At 46.5% G+C, this 16,130-nt stretch overlaps 1 pseudogene; it reads right to left on the reverse strand.

Moving 5' to 3' along the window:
• Positions 1–14,682: 14,682 nt before the first annotated feature.
• Positions 14,683–15,790, reverse strand: LOC144371020 (TATA box-binding protein-like 1 pseudogene; annotated as a pseudogene).
• Between the last annotated feature and the right edge of the window lie 340 nt (positions 15,791–16,130).

The following is a 16,130-nucleotide window of genomic DNA, read 5'->3' on the forward strand; positions in this document are numbered from 1 at the left end:
TGGGAACTTACTTAAAAAGAGGGCTGTGTTGTCCTTTTCAGACAATGAAAGAAAGGGAGGTCCTACTAACAGAGGGATGACATCTTGTGTGTCTGCCACAAGAAGATTGGGGTGTGCAGTTCATACACAAGTCAAAGGGATTTGACTCAGGGATGAGGCCATTTTCCCTCAGTGTTTTGGGGAACAACTTGAAAACCTTTATCAGTGCCCTGGAATGTTCAAGCCCTGGCTTTGATTCAGTCCCACAGGGAAAAGCTGCAGCTGTCTGGGTCACGGCGTGGTCAAGGTGCCTTGTGTTGCTGGGTCAGGACACAGAACAAAGTGCAGGTGCAGGGACACTGTGCCTTAATTTCAGCGCAGCGATAGTGGTTTTGGATTTCTGCTCTCCAGAACTATGAGATAACACGTTTCTGTTATTTTAAGCCACCAAGTCTGTGGCAATGTGTTACAGCAGAGGTAGGAAATTAACCTACCGGCCAACTCTGACTGCATGTTCTATGATGCCTCGGGTCAGGCTCCATGCTTACAGCTTTACAAAGATGGATTCATGTAACTCTTAAAATGTCCTGGCAGGTTGACACACTCACCACCTTTTATAGATGAGGAAGCTGAGCTATAGAGAGGTTAAGTGATTTTCGCTTGAAGTCACACATCTGGTAAGTGGAGGACTCAATTCTGGAACCCGCAGAGAGATGGCTGTATAGAAGGTGCTCTTCACTCTTGACCGTGTGAGTCCAGGCTAGGAGGCCCTCGACCCGACAGAGGGGGAACCACGGGGCCAGGCAGGGCTGTGAGACCATGCCAGTTGCTTCCCCGGGTGTGTGTGGTCCCCAGGCCTCTTGCCAGTAACCCTCCACCCTCCCTGAAAACTCAAGGTCGGACCCTCAACCCCAGTCCCTCAGGATCCGGGGGATTTGCAGCCTCTCACATGTTGTAGCTCTGCTCTGTTAGAAGATCCCAGATTTTGTGATCCTCCCTCCCTCCCTCCCTCTCTCCCCATCTCAGAACAATTTGCTGCATCATTTGGCTTTTATGGTTGCCATGAATGTTTACAAGGGTCTGGATTTGATCGTAAAACAGAACTAAGAGCTTGGAAGGAGGACCATGCCTCTATTCCTGGGCTCCTGGAGAGGTCGTCTGACTTTTCCTTCCCCCTGATCCCCTTCGCCATCCACCGTCTGTGCAGAGTTGACCTCCAGACCAGGAATGGGTCTGTGCCCCCACATCGCCCCCTACACTCAGCTCCCAGGCCAGCCCACCAGTCACCTTCAGGGGCTCCCACCACCCTTTTGGAAAGGCAGGAAGCAGCTTTTCGTTTTCCTGGGCTGCCTGCCAGTGTGGACTTTGACAAAGGAGGACAGGTAGGAGAGCTTCTGGACGTGGAAGTGACCCAGTCCCCGAGTGGTGGCGGACAGCTTGCCATCAGGTGCCATCTGGCTAAGTCTGCAAAAGGTGAGCTGGAGCAGGGGGCAGGACAGGGCGGGGGGCAACTGGCTACTCAGCTTTCCTCTCCTAGGCCCGTCCTGCCCTCTCTTCTCCTCTCATGGTCTCCCCTGTGGCATAGGTGACTCATCTTCCCCCAGAAGTTGTGGCTTTGGCATGGCTGGAGTGCCCAGGGTGTCAGTGGGGTTTGCAGAATCTTAAGGAACTTCAGAGAGACTCCTCATTTTCTCCCCCCACCCTCTCTCTTTCTCTCTTTGGTATCAGGGATTGAATCCAGGGGCGCTTAACCACTGAGCCACATCCTCAGTCCTTTTTGGTATTTTACTTAGAGACAGGGTCTCCCTGAGTTGCTTAGGGCCTTGCTAATTTGCGGAGGCTGGCTTTGAACTCGTGATCCTCCTGCCTCAGCCTCCTGAGTTGCTGGGATCATGGGCGTGCGCCACTGCGCCAGGCAGACTGCCCATTCTCAAGAGGCGTCGGGAAGGGATCTGAAACTCCAGTGTGTGTGTGTGTGTGTGTGTGTGTGTGTGTGTGTGTGTAAGGGGAGATGGTCATACCTATAATTCAAAAATGCTTGGAAATTTTGTAGGGGAAAGCCCTGGTTTTCTAAATGCCAACTAGAAAGTTTGTGTTTATCAGAAGCGGGAATTGGTTAAAAATAGATTGTGAAACAGTGAAGCAACGGACATAATACTTGAAGACTGGTTTGCAGTTTAGATGAACTGAGTTCCTCTTTCCCTGGAGTCGTGCTCCTCAGCGTCCGCCACCGATGGAGGGGTTCCGCCCCTAGAGTGAGCGGCACTGACTGTTACCAAGACAAGGTGGGAGGGAGCTGCAGGTGGAGTTTCGTTTTGGAGTTTCAGGTCGGGGGTTTACATTATTTTTTTTTTTTTTTCCTCCTTGGGCTATTGCTCTGCCATAATCCAAAGCCAATAGTGAATTAGCACCTAGAAGCTCTCTTTCATCTTTAGAAGTCTTTGCCATTTAAAAAAATAAAAGCCTCATATCTCAGTTAGGGCTTGTCAAATGTGAAAACCCAAACAGCAGAGGCTTCAATGCACAGAGATTCATTTTTCTTGTGTAACAGGAAGGAAATGAGGAGCCCCGGGCTGCTCCAAACTGTCATCCGCAACCTGAGCTCCCTCTTGGCTTCTGCTCCACCATCTCTAGATTTTAGCGTTTGCTTCATGGTCCTGAGCAGAAAGGGAGGACAGAGAGCAAGAGAAGGTGAGAGATGGGTCTATCCTCTCCTCTAATCAAGACTATTGCTCTGGAGATTTAACCCTGGGGGTGCCTTACCACAGGGCCACATCCCCAGCCCTTTTTATTATTTTTTTTTTATTTTGAGACAGGGTCTCACGAAGTTGCTGAGGCTGGCCTCAAACTGGCAATCCTCCTGCCTCAGCCTCCTGAGTTGCTGGGATTGCAGGCATGTTCTATTGTGCCTGGCAAGATTATTGCTTTTCTAGAAGTCCCACTCAGCAAACTTCTGCTGGGTCCTCACTGGGCAGCACCATGTCCTGTGAGCGCTCCTGGATGTAAGAGAGTCTGGGAAAGTGAACACTCATCCGTCCCTTTCCCAACTTGTCAAAATTGGGGTCTGGTTACTAGGAAAAAAGAGGAAAGTAACCAAATCATACGAAACTTGAAGAGAAATATGGGAAGCGAAAACACTTTTAAGACTGAAATAGCTCTGGTGGTCATAAAAGGGTGTGGGATTTTAGAGACCTTTTATTTATTTTTTAATTAATTAATTTATTTTTTCTAATTTGCTTAAATGACAGCAGAATGCATTTTGATCCATAGTACACAAATGGAGCACAATTTTTCATTTCTCTGGTTGTACACAAAGTAGAGCCACACCATTCGTGTCTTCATACATGACCCTGGGGTAATGATGTTTCATTCCACCGTCTTTCCTACCGCCCTCCCTTTCCCTTCCCCTCCCTCCTCCATGCCCTCCCCTTCCCTTCCCCTCCCTCCTCCATGCCCTCCCCTTCCCTTCCCCTCCCTCCCCTTTGCCCTCTCCAAAGTTCCTCCATTCCTCCCATGCTCCTCCCCACCCCCATTATGGATCAGCATCCACATATCAGAGAAAACATTCAGTCTTTGGTTTTTTGGGATTGGCTTACTTCACTTAGCATGATACTCTCCAACTCCATCCATTTACCTGCAAATGCCACGATTTTATTCTCTCTTTTTTTAAAAAAAATATTTAGTTTTTAGTTGTAGTTGGGCATAATACCTTTATTTATTTATTTTTATATGGTGCTGAGGATCAAACTAAGGGCCTTGCACATGCTAGACGGGCACTTGACTGTTGAGCCACAACCACAGCCTGATTTTATTCTGTTAATGCTGAGTAATATTACAGTATGTATATATTCCATAGTTCCCTTATCCATTCAGCTATTGAAGGGCATCTAGGGTGGTTCCACAGTTTAGCTATAGTAAATTGTGCTGCTATAAACATTGATGTGGCTACATTACTATAGTATGCTGTTTTTAAATCCTTCGAGTATAGACCGAGGAGTGGGATAGCTGGGTCAAATGGGGGTTCCATTCCCACTTTTCCAAGGAATCTCCATACTGCTTTCCATATTGGCCGCACCAATTTGCAGTCCCACCAGCAATGTTTGAGTGTGCCTTTCCCCCCTACATCCTCGCCAACACTTATTGTTGTTTGTATTCTTGATAGCTGCCATTCTGACTGGAGTGAGATGAAATCTTAGAGTGGTTTTGGTTTGCATTTCTCTAATTGCTAGAGATGTTAAACATTTTTTTTTAATATATTTGTTGATAGATTGTATCTCCTCTTCTGAGCACTGTCTGTTCAGTTCCTTAGCTCATTTATTGATTGGGTTATTTTCTTTCTTTTTTTTTTTTTTTTTTGGTGTTAAGTTTTTTGAGTTCTTTATACATCCTGGAGATTAGTGCTCTCTATCTGACGTGTGTGTGGTAGAAATTCGCTCCCATTCTGTAGGCTGTTAGAGAGATCTTTTATGAACCATTATTGTTAATGTGTGATACACATACAAGAAAGTGCACTGATCTCAGTGATACAGCTGGATGTTACCACATTGTCGCCACATTTGTGTAACCGCTACAGAGATATAACACATTGTTAACATCTTAGAGGCCCCTTTATGTCCCTCTCAGTGAGCAAACCACCCACCCTCAAGATAACCACGGCTCCAACTTCTGCCATTTAGAGAGGGATATTAGCTACCCTAAATGTCAGAGAGAAACAAATAACAGGTGTAGGAAATAAAAGCAAAGAAGAATAAGACTAAATTCACGTGGCCCTGAGATATTGCTACTCTCCTTTGCCCCTTAAATTATTCCGAATCTCTTTGAATACCTTCCTTGTATAATATCATCAAAAATTGACTTCGGAGTAGCTTTCTACTCTATTCTCTTGTGCTGAACGAAACCTCCGATTACTAAGAACTAGATTCAGCTGTCCCTAAAAGAACAACCCCAAAGTGATAGTGATGCAAAAGTGACAGAATTTTATTTTTCAGCCATATAGAAGCCTTCTGTCTAGATCTGCAGTGTAGGGCAGCCCAGACTGTCTTTAGCAGCTTCAGGAAGATTTCAGAGACTCATCCTCTTTCTAGCTCTTTGCTCTATAAATTCTAGGGTGGCTTTGTCCTCACAGAAAGCCCAACATGGAAGCTGGGGCTCCAGTCATCACAACTGTGTTCCTGGCAATAGAATGGAGGAAGAAGAGAAGAAACACTCACCTCTTCTCAATTAAAGAGATTTCCCAGAAACGCCTCTTTTGTTAATAACTCATTGGAAAGAAGTTATGCAATAGGCTAGGTACAGGGTACTGTTAAAAATCAGACTTTTTTTTTAAATAAATGAGGAAATTGATAGTTTCTTTGAAAGTACACTTTTGCAACTTTGATAGATAAGCCTCTGCTCCTCCAACTCTGCAGCCTTTGCCTTGTGCCGAGGCCTGCTGTGTACCTGAGGCCAGCTTACATCTTCCCTTTCAGGGAAAGCCTCAGTGGATGCCACAGAAATTACCACCCAGGGTGGCGTAACCTGAGTACCACCCTGTGGCCCGTCTGTCTGGGCCCTTTCTGAGGTTGGATGAACGTGATTCAAGTCAGGTTTCAAGGACAGCAGTCAGTTTTATCTCTGAGACACAAAAAGAGATGAAGGCATTGAATCTATAATTAGGCAGATTTTAGATGATTTTTATCTGTCATTTCCTTTGACACAGCACCATTTATTTTCCAGTGTGAGAACTCAATCAACGACAGAGCTGTGGGACTAGAGCCAGGCGGCCGGGTGCCAACGCTGCTCCACGGTGGGTGGTGGGGCATGCGTGGGCCCGAGGTGACCTGGAAAGCCACACTGCTGTTTCCCACAGGGCTGGTCCAGCCAGGAGACGGGGACCACGGAGGATGACGCCGTGGAAGCTGAGGCAAGACCAGGCTGGGGGCAGGGCTTTTGCCCAGAGCATCAAAAGTGGGCCGGGGGGCCGGGCGCAGTGGCGCCTGCCTGTAATCCCAACGGCTCTGGAGGCTGAGGCAGGGGGATCACGAGTTCGAAGCCAGCCTCAGCAACTTAGTGAGGCCCTCAGCAACACACTGAGACCCCGTCTCTAAATAAAATGCAAAAACAGGGCTGGGTCGTGGCTCAGTGGTCAAGTGCTTCTGGGTTCAATCCCCAGTAACAAAAAAAAACAGTGGGCTAGGGCCTCCAGGTTCCTTGAAAGGGCCAAGTGGCAGGTCTGGCCATGTTCGGTTAAAGGATGCGGATGAGGCTGCCAGATTTATCAGGGACGAAGAGAAACATGGAATCGCGTGAGGCTTTCCAAGAATGTTCTGCTTGAATGAAATAAATCAGGTGGAGTTGATTCCTTGATATGTCTCCTCCCCAGGTTTGGTCTCCTGACCGTCTCCCACTCGCCTCTTGCAAACACTCATTAGTGCCTCTTTTCTCTTTCTCCGATGGGATGATCGGTGGCCTCCCTTGACCAGGGCAGGTCACTCGTGAGCTTTCGCAGCCTGTCTCTCTGACACAGTCTGGTCTGGGAAGGGCGCTTCCTATTGGGCCCTTAGCCCAAGGTAAGGATTGGATTTTACTCTTAAAGTAAGAGGAGACCCGTGGGAAGGTTTTAAGTCAAGGAGTGAAATTTTCTAACTTATGGTCGTCGTTTCTTTCCTGCTCTGATTCCCCACTTCCCCTGAGGCCTCTTCGGGCCACCTCCTCTTTCCCTGCCCAAGAAGAGTTCTTACCGGATTTTGAGGCTTCCAGCCACACCAAGACGAGGTGACAGCCAGCATGGCTGACCGCAAGTTGCCCCAAGTGGAATCGCATCTTACTCCCAGAGACCCCAGCGGGTGGAGGGACCCGAGGAAGATGATTCTACCCGTGGCCTTTGGCAATGTCGGGTGACGGCTTCTGCAGAGCATGTCTCCAGGCCTACAGCGCAGCCAAGGGGAGGGAGCAGCCCTGCTCCAGCCTCAGGAACAGACAAGGTCAGGATGGGTCCCCAAGCACAGGAGGAGGGTGGTCTGCGTCAGGACAGTGACACTGGTGGCGATGCTGTCCCAGACCGTGTGGTACTGGGAGCCCTCCTCCTCCCTCTGTGTGGCCTGCGGGGTGCCCCAGTGGTAGTGACCTGGTAAGAGCCGACCTCGTGCCGTTTGTTTCTTTGTTCACTGAAACTCATAAAAGCTGGCCTTTTTGATGTGGCAGGGACCATGGGCTTGCACTGCTTGCTCTGGTGCCCAGGGACTACTGACTTGGAGGACAGCTGAGCAGAGACGAGTCTGGCCTGGGCTCATCCACAGGGTGACCCCTCGGGCCTGGCAGCGGCAGTATGTGGGCATCTATCTACATGAACATGCACCTCCACCTCCTTTTCTTTGCTACGAGTCCGACGGTCCCCCAGGAAGGCACCCTCCACTTGGTCCTCCCAGGAGACCCAGAACTTCCCCGGGTCAGGGTCCTCGGACATAAGGGCTTTCCACAGTCCACCCAGGGAAGGGTCTTCGGGCTTTCACGAAAGGGACGACCCTGTCAGCCTCAAGTGCTGGTCTTTCAAAGGAACAGAGGACTTCCGTGTCTCCAGGAGCCACTTGTCACAGAGAGGAAGAGCAGCCGGTGAGCCCACACCCTTCCAGAGAGGCAGACGCACACTCCCTGCTTCTCCCCAGCCCTACGCCCCTTCAAATCTACTTGATCGTTCTCGGAAATCCACGTTCCGAGTCTTCTCCATCCACGCCCCTCGGGACGGTTCTTCCTGGCCATTTTCACCTACTCCCCATTAAGGGAGCCCCTGCCTCTGTCCTTCCCTTTCGGCCCCTTTCCTTCCCCGCTGTGGGCAGCATCCAGTTCCCATTCCTTTCCCACATGATCCAGTGGGCAGGTCCCAGACCCTGGTTTTGGGTGGCCTGGTTCCTTGGGCAGCAGAGCACACTGTATGTAAACCGGGATGCCCACGTCCAAGTGCAGGGGCTCCAGCCAGCCCAGAGTCAGGTGGCCCCACGTGGCCTCTGCTGCCCGGGACACGGGCTCCGCTCTGCTCAGACACTCCCGCCTTTCCCAGGGGACTCTCTCTGCTTTCTGGGCCACTTCATCTCTTTCCACCAGTGTCTTCTTAGCTTTGGGGACCTGGGACAGCCCTCATGGTCTCACGTTCTCCCCAAAGTCCCTTGGATTAGGCAGCAGAGGGCAAGGGACAACCAGAGGACCACTCACTTCCGTCTACGAATGAATGGGGACAGAACAGCGGGCAAGACAGACGTTGTTCTGGCCTTTAGGGGATTTACAATCTGGTTGGAGAGAGGTGAGAACATGCTACAGTATCCCCACGAATAGAGAAGGTAACTGCTGACAGTGGCGTGTTCCATGAAGGACATAAAACATATGACCTAATAAAGTAGCGTAGGATGGAGTGGTGTGTTTAGCTGGGAGGCAAGGGCGTGTTCCCTGAATGGGTAACATTTGAGCTGAGGGCTGAAGGAGTCCTCCATATGAAGAGCTAGGGGACAGGTAGTTTGTGCAAAGGCCCTGAGGTATCAGTGGGGCTTGGTATGGGAGAGAAACTGAAAGAAGGCCAGTGCGGCTGGGGTGGAATAAGCAGGAGGAAGTATGATGGGACAGGAGGACAAAGATGTGACAGGGGGGATGGTGGTCTGGGAAGGGTACTTCCTGTTGGGCTCTTAGGCAAGATAAGGATTTGGACTTTATTCTTAAAGTAAGAGAAGACATATTGGAAGGTTTTAAGTCAAAGAATGAAATTTTCTAATTTATGGTTGTTGTGGTTTTCCTCACTTATTCGGCGATTATGCATACCAAATACAATGCAAAAGTTTACTTTTGTATGTCATTTAATCTTCCTAAGGACCCTAGGAGGTAAGTACTATTATCTCCATTTTATAGATGAGGAACCTGGGATTCAGATAAGTTGTTAATTACTCACGTTCATGAAAATTATTAGCAAAGTTAGGATTTAAACCTAGTGTATCTGTATCAGTTTCCTGTGGCTGCTGTAACAAATGATCACAAATTGGGTGGCTTTACCCAGCATGAATATATTCTCTCACAGTTCTAGAAGTATATAATCTAGGTGTTGGCATGATTGGTTCCTTCTGGAAGGTCTCCAAACTGCCTGTCTTCACGAGGCATTTTCCTGAATGACAGTTTTTAAAGACCCATTCAAGAGTGTCTGCCCTCCTGCTGTCCTACCCACCCCTGTCCACACAGTAGGCTCTGTAGGCCACGGACATTGCTGGGTTCTGGGGCAGAAGTCCAGTCCCAGTGGTTCCCATGACCACTGCCATTCCCTCCTTCCCACCCTGGTCACCGAAGGTGTGTCCCCATCCTGTCCAGGTGGTGAGCCTGGGGGAGCAGGAAGCGCGCCAGGCCTGGGAGTGCCAGCTGAGGCCACATGGAGTTCTTCCTGCTTCCAGAAGCCGGCCTGCCCTCCTTCCCCCTTTACAACCCTCTTGTCTGATAAGCTCCCAGAAACCCCGGGCTTCCATGACGCACGCACTCTGCCCCTGTCTGGCGAGTGCATCTTCCCTGCGGTTTCTCGGATCACCCCAAAGACGACTCCACGCTGGTCTGTGGAGTATCAAGAATCTTTTGCATGGGCCAGCGTTGGGTCCTGGCTCCGGCCGATGCATCTCTTTAAGAGCAGAGGGTTGTGGGGGGGGGGGGCGCGTGGAGAGAGAGGAATTGGAACGGGATAAAGTAAAAAGTATGAAAAAGCATCATTAATATAATTTCATATTTGCAAAAGAGAAGCAGAAACAGCTGCTTTTGTGCTACAAACCAGTGATCACCAGCTTAGGGTTTATTTTTACTGAAAGGTGGAGAGGTCCCCAGGAGGCAAGTTGCATCCCAAGCCCAGCTCAGAAGAAGGAGCTGTCTCCAGAAATTATTCCAGCTCAGCTTCAAGCTCCTTCCACACCTCCATCCCAGTTCAGCCCTCCTCAGTCACTAGAGCCATGCACAACCCCCGTGGGAATGAGTGTAGGAGTCACACGCACCGGCTCTGGGTCAGACTCTGGAGTCAAATCTCGGTTCCCATCCCATCCCTAGCACTGGGTTCTTTGGCAGGTCACCCGGCCTATAGTTAGTCCACTAAACTGGTCCTTTCAGAGGGTAAGAGCATGGACTCTGGAGCCAGCTGTATGGGCTGGACTCCCAGCTCTGCTCCTGTTGGCTGCGTAACCTGGGGCAGAGCTGCTCTCTTCTCTGGGCCTCGGTTTCTCACCTGGTAGAACGAGGATAACAATCATAGTGCACCTGCTTTCTAAGGCTGCTGTCAGGATTGAAGTGAGCATTGTGTTTGTGCATCCGGGCATAGGCGTATACGCACATGCAACCATATGCATGCCTATGAGTACAAATGTATGCACGTATGTTATGCCTGGTACATTCCACGGGGGATTGATTCCAGCATACCTCCCCCTGCAGGTACCCAAATCTACAGTCCCTTATATAAAATGGTTCTCTGAATGCCTTTGGCCCCCAGTTCCCTCATGAGCCTTCCAAAGGCAGAGCTCAGGGCAGACGGGCCAGGTGATTGGGAAGCTAGACTGGATCCCCCTCGTATGCTCTGTGTGGATCAGCTGTGAGGTCTGGGGCGGGACTTGATGTAGACTGTAGCCCTCTGCAAATAGAACAGGCATGTTTAGGAGAATGAATGAGGTAACACGTTAAACTGACAAGAACCCATACTACACTTGATCTTAGCCAAAAACTAAAAAGTGATCCAATGAGGTAACATAGGAGAAGTGCTTTGCAAAACTGCAAAAATGCTCCCCTATTATAAATTGTAACCAGATAAACAGACTCTTAACAGGAGCCATCCTCAGCCTCTTTCCAGTGGCCACACAAGGGACCCATTGTGTTCCCATCCTGGACAGACCCCCAGAGCCTTCCAGCTACAGCCGTCTCCCACTCTACTCCTGATCCAGAGACAGAACACTGGCTGCCCCGGAGTCAGATGGAGAAATGTCTGCCTGCCTGGAGGCTGTGACCTCGGCTGTTCTTGTTCCCCACCCCTGCCCCTTTCAGCACCAGGCGGTCTGCCCATAACCAGCACCTCTCTAACACTGATCCCTTCTCTGATCCTGTACCTCCCTGGCTCTGTCTGTCCTTTGGGATTGAACCCTGACCTTGTCTCCTGAGTCCTTCTATTGCCCGCCATCAGCAATTCTCTAGAGCAATTCTCTAGGTCTCTCCTGGGACCTCACTTGATTCTTGGTTTTTAACTTCCTTTAGGAAATGGTGGAGTTGCAGCTACTGCCGCCTCCTCTGGCGGTGCTCAGGGATGGGCGGCGACATCAGGATAGGCGGTGTCATCACAGAAAGCCAGTAGTTGGTTACTCTCAGGAGAGAACCTGAAAAATCTCAGCTCTTCCCCAGAACTGATCCCAGGAGTCTGCACTATTGATTCCTAAGTGGAGAACATGGACAGTTTCCTGTTATCTGGAGAGGGATCTCCAAGAGCTGTGTAGGGTGGTGGTCAAGGGCAGGGATGGGAGGCAGATTGCCTGGTCCCAGCCTCTAGGGACCCCTCAACTGGGTGGGTGTGGACAAGTCATTGAATCTCCTGTTCGTTCCCCGAGAAAGGGAAATAATGTCAGAGCCCATCTTGCGGGGTTTAGTGGAGATCGGGGTTGATAGAATTAAAGCTCTAAGGACATAATCTGGGTCATAATCCGGGCCTGAGTTTGTGTTTTTATTCTAGACTCTATGACATCCTGGTGTGATCCAGTGATTTGCCTTCATTTACTTGCCCCTCATCTCGGCCAGTTTCTATTCCCACCCCATGGCTCAGCTATAGACCACGGGACCACTTGCCTTGAGCCTCAGACCTGATCGCCACTTGGAATAGGTTGACTAGTCCCTATGTCCTCTGCTGTGGTTCCAGAGCAAGAGAGAGGTGAGCCCGCCCCACTGCCTTCTCTCTCCCCATGGACCCTGCCCTGCATCTCCTCTCCTGAACCCTTGAGCCATTCCTCTGTGGTCATGCAATGTCTTGTGATGTGCATCTGCAGCCATGTCGACCTTGTTTCTGTTTGGAGATCTGTGCCTTTGTGATAGTGCTTGCTTGGAGTGACTTACCCTGACTCTTTGTGGCTGACCTGGTTTTCTGTTGCTCCAGTAAAAACTCTTTTACGGAGTCTAACAATTAAGAGATGCACACATGAATATATTTTCAGGTTTAGCCAACAGATCATTTTTATTTGCTGTCTCATACCCTCTTGGCCCAGAAACAGGGAGGAAGAAGCCACTTGCATATCAAAATGACACTGTAAACTCTCTTGGGCCTTTTACAGTTTGAGCATTTAAAGTGGTTTTTTTTTTTTCTTTTCCACCATATAATTTATTTATTTTATTTTCTCTAACATTTTTTTCTTGGTGCATTACAGTTGCACATATTTATGGGATTTGTTGTTATATATTCACACATGCACATATACACAACATAACAATATAATCAGGCCAATATCACTCCCCAGCACTTTCCCCTCCCCACTCCCTCCCACCCCTGGTCCCTTTCCTCTACTGACCTCCCTTTGAGTTCATGAGATCTGTCCCCACCTTTCTTTTCCTTTTTCCTCTCTAGCTTTTGCATAGGAGAGAAAACAGAAGGCCTTTAACCTTCTGAGTTTGACTTATTTCTCTTAATATAATGGGCTCTCGTTCCATCCATTTTCCTGAAAATGCCGTAATTTCATTTTTCTTTATGGCTGTATAAAACTCCATTGTGTATATATAGCACATTTTCTTTATCCAGCCATCCACTGGTGGACACCTAGGCTGGTTCCAGAGTTTGCCTATGGGGAACTGTGCTGCAGTGAGGTGCCTTTAATTCTTCAGGGTAGATGCCAGGAGTGGCAGAGCTGGGTCACACGGGGGTCCCATGTCTAGTCTTTTGAGAAGCCTTCACACTGATTTCCATAGTGGTTGTGCTAACTTACAGTTGTACCAACAGTGTAAACGTGTCCTTTTCTCCACGTCCTGTCCAGCATTTGTTAGTATTTGTATTCTTTGTGGGTTTTTTTTTGTATGTATGTATTCACAGCTTTTATTTATATAAAAAATGTACAGTACTTGTGGAAAGCCAGAAGACATCAGACACACTTGCTTCTTCCCAGCTTTGTCATGCTTAGTGGATCACCCACAAACACTGCCAGGTGGTGAGCATACATGTAGCAATCTAAATCCAGACCTGTTCAGGCTAGCTTTCCTCTCCATCAGATAAAGCATTTTCATTTCTACTGATCTGCAAGGTTCTCAAGTCATCTGAATACTGAAAATGTTAAATTACCTGGATCTGCACCTTAGTTGTATAATTCTTTCCCCCCCACTATTTTTTGTGAACACTGCAGGACAGTTTACTTATGACTGTTTATTAAAACTAAGTGGAAAAATCTCAAATTTAAAAAAGTCTACCTATAATTCTTTCATCTAGTAATATTCTTTGTATTTATGAGTTTAGCTATCCTACTGACCTTGAAATGAAGCAAATAAACACAAATGTAGGGAAAAAAAGAATAAAATTCTAAAACACACACACTTGAATCTTTCATAAGAAATAAAGTATAAAAGTTAGCTTTTGCCTCCTACATTTGAGGGAGTGACAGGGTAGGGGAAGGCTTTGAGAGAAGGAAGATAAAAATAAACAGAAAATATTGTTCAGTGCAGTGCTTAAGCTAGGTTTTCAAGGTTTTATAATATGGTATGGAAAATGTACTGAACATGAAGGTTCAGATGTTGTAAGATTTTACAAATGTTTCACGACATTTTGATAATTCAGGTTTTCGGGACACTGTTGGAATACTGATTTTACTAAATTTCTACTGAGAAGCTGATTCAACTCTACACAGCTGTATTTCTTGGTAAAACCACTGTTAATTATGCTAAACTCCTACAGGTAGGAAGAGTGCAACTGCAGACTGATCGATCCTGTGCTACCATTCCAAGGCTCAGGGTGAGCCAGAGGCCACTGCTTCATAAACACTTATTTATAATAATTTTAAGCGTTGCAATCCTATACACTGAATTGCCACTCTTTAGCTCCATTAAATAAGACACAGTAAAGGGAAAGACATAACTTGCAAAATGGCTTTCAAGTTCAACTATATTAATTATACTGTACACAGAGGCAGCTTGTAGGCACTTCTTGTTAAAACTACACAATGTTATCAACTTCTGACAGGACTCTTAATATAGCCTTGAGCACCAAGAACCTTAATCACTTCCCTACAACTACAGAGTCTCTCCAGAATAACAAAGGTAACAGATGAGGTACCACCCATCACAGCTTCTTTCTCATATTCATCTAGTGGGAAAGAGTCTTCTTTTTTAAAAACTACAATTTCTTAACTTTTAAAAGTTATTTAACATTTTCTATCATATTAAATTAGCAACATAAAACATTATCCTTTATAAAGTCCTACCCAGTTCCCTAGAGTATATACAAGTGTTTACTTCTAATCCCCAAGAAAAAAATTTCCTATTTATTATTTGGTAACAGAGCATGAAAAGATACTTTACACACACAGCATATATATATATGTGTATATATATATATATATATATATATATATATATATATACACAAAATACACTTCAAAAATAAGCTAACACACTTTAGCCAAAGTCTAAACTTGCATAGATTTAAAAAAAAAGAATTATGAATACAATTTTTGTTAAAATAGAAAATGGGGAATAAAAGTTACAGAATGGATATGAATAAAGATCTTTTCCAAACTTTTATTTGTGCACATTCAATTGAAAAAGATAACTTTTACAGGTTCTTTGGTGCCCATATTCAGAATACAAAAATGTAAAAGACTATTCACAAATAAAACACATTAGCTCAAACTGGAAAAAAATTACAATGACAACAATAAAACAATTTAAGGTAGTACACATTGTGACAGCTCTGCTTATGGGGACATGAGAATTACTGCGAAAATAAATAGAATGTCCTTTTGTAAAAGCAGCAATGTCATGTCTTGTAAACTTCCTTTTTATATTACAGCAAAGTTTGAAATAAAATCCAAAGGGACTGGAGCTTACACTGTAGCCGTGAGTGAATAAAAGAGTCTATTTCCTCAATTACTGTTGGTCCAGTTTTCCTTTTGCTTTGAGTCCAATGTGCAGCAGGTTTTAAAAGGTGCTCAGTTAGAGATTCTAACCAATTAAGTGATGAGTTATAAAATTTCTTTCCTGCTTTCAAACACAAATGAGTATATTTGTTCCACAGCAGTAGCCACAGCCTTTACATTGGGCCCTGTTACTGTGATACTTCCTGTTGAAAAAATCTGTAATGTAGCTCTTAGAGACTTTATCCGATAGCACACAGCAGGATGAAGTTCAGGTTCATAACTGGCATGAGGTCTATTGTTCTTTGTGAATTCTGGCAAACGGATTTCAAAGGGCATGTTACAAACTGCCAAAACATTAACAACCTTAAAATCTGTAAATATTACCTGAAAACCTAATTTCTGCAGACTGCGGGCTAAACGTCTGCCACCAAATTTAGCTTCTTCTTCACTTGTTGCTCCAGTGCAAATAATTTTTCCTGAGGACCAAATTGTAGCTGTAATCCTAGGTTTTCTAAGCTTCATTAATACTTTCCCAACATCACGCTTATAAATTACATTTGCTCCCTCCAAAGCAATCTTTCTTAAGTTCAAATGGCATCTTGTTCTAAAAACACAGACTACATTTGTAATTAGAATGTCCAATGCAACATCACTGTCTGCATCCATTGGGGTAGTTTAAAACTTAGCTTCTGGCCACGAAGATCACATCCGTGGGAAGACGGGGCAGCCGCAGAGGACGCGGCGGCAGCGCTCCCCAGTCTCCATGGAACTCCCGCCCAGGCCCGTTGCTAGGAGCCCCCGAGGCTCGGGCTATGGAGTCTCAGTGTAGTTTTACTTGCGTTTCCCTCATTGCTAATGATGTTGAACATTTCTTTTATGTATTTGTGGACCATTTGTATTTCTTCTTTTGAGAAGTGTCTGTTTAATTCATTGGCCCCTTTATTAATTGGTTTATTTGATTTTTTTGGTATAAAGTTTTTCTCTATATATTCTAGATATTCATTCTCTATCAGAAGAGTAGCTAGCAATTTTTTTTTTCCCATTCTGTGGGTTCTGTCTTCACATTCCAATTGTTTCCTTGGCTGT

The sequence above is a fragment of the Ictidomys tridecemlineatus genome, chromosome 15 (genome assembly GCF_052094955.1).
Source record: "Ictidomys tridecemlineatus isolate mIctTri1 chromosome 15, mIctTri1.hap1, whole genome shotgun sequence".
Classification (NCBI taxonomy): domain Eukaryota; kingdom Metazoa; phylum Chordata; class Mammalia; order Rodentia; family Sciuridae; genus Ictidomys; species Ictidomys tridecemlineatus.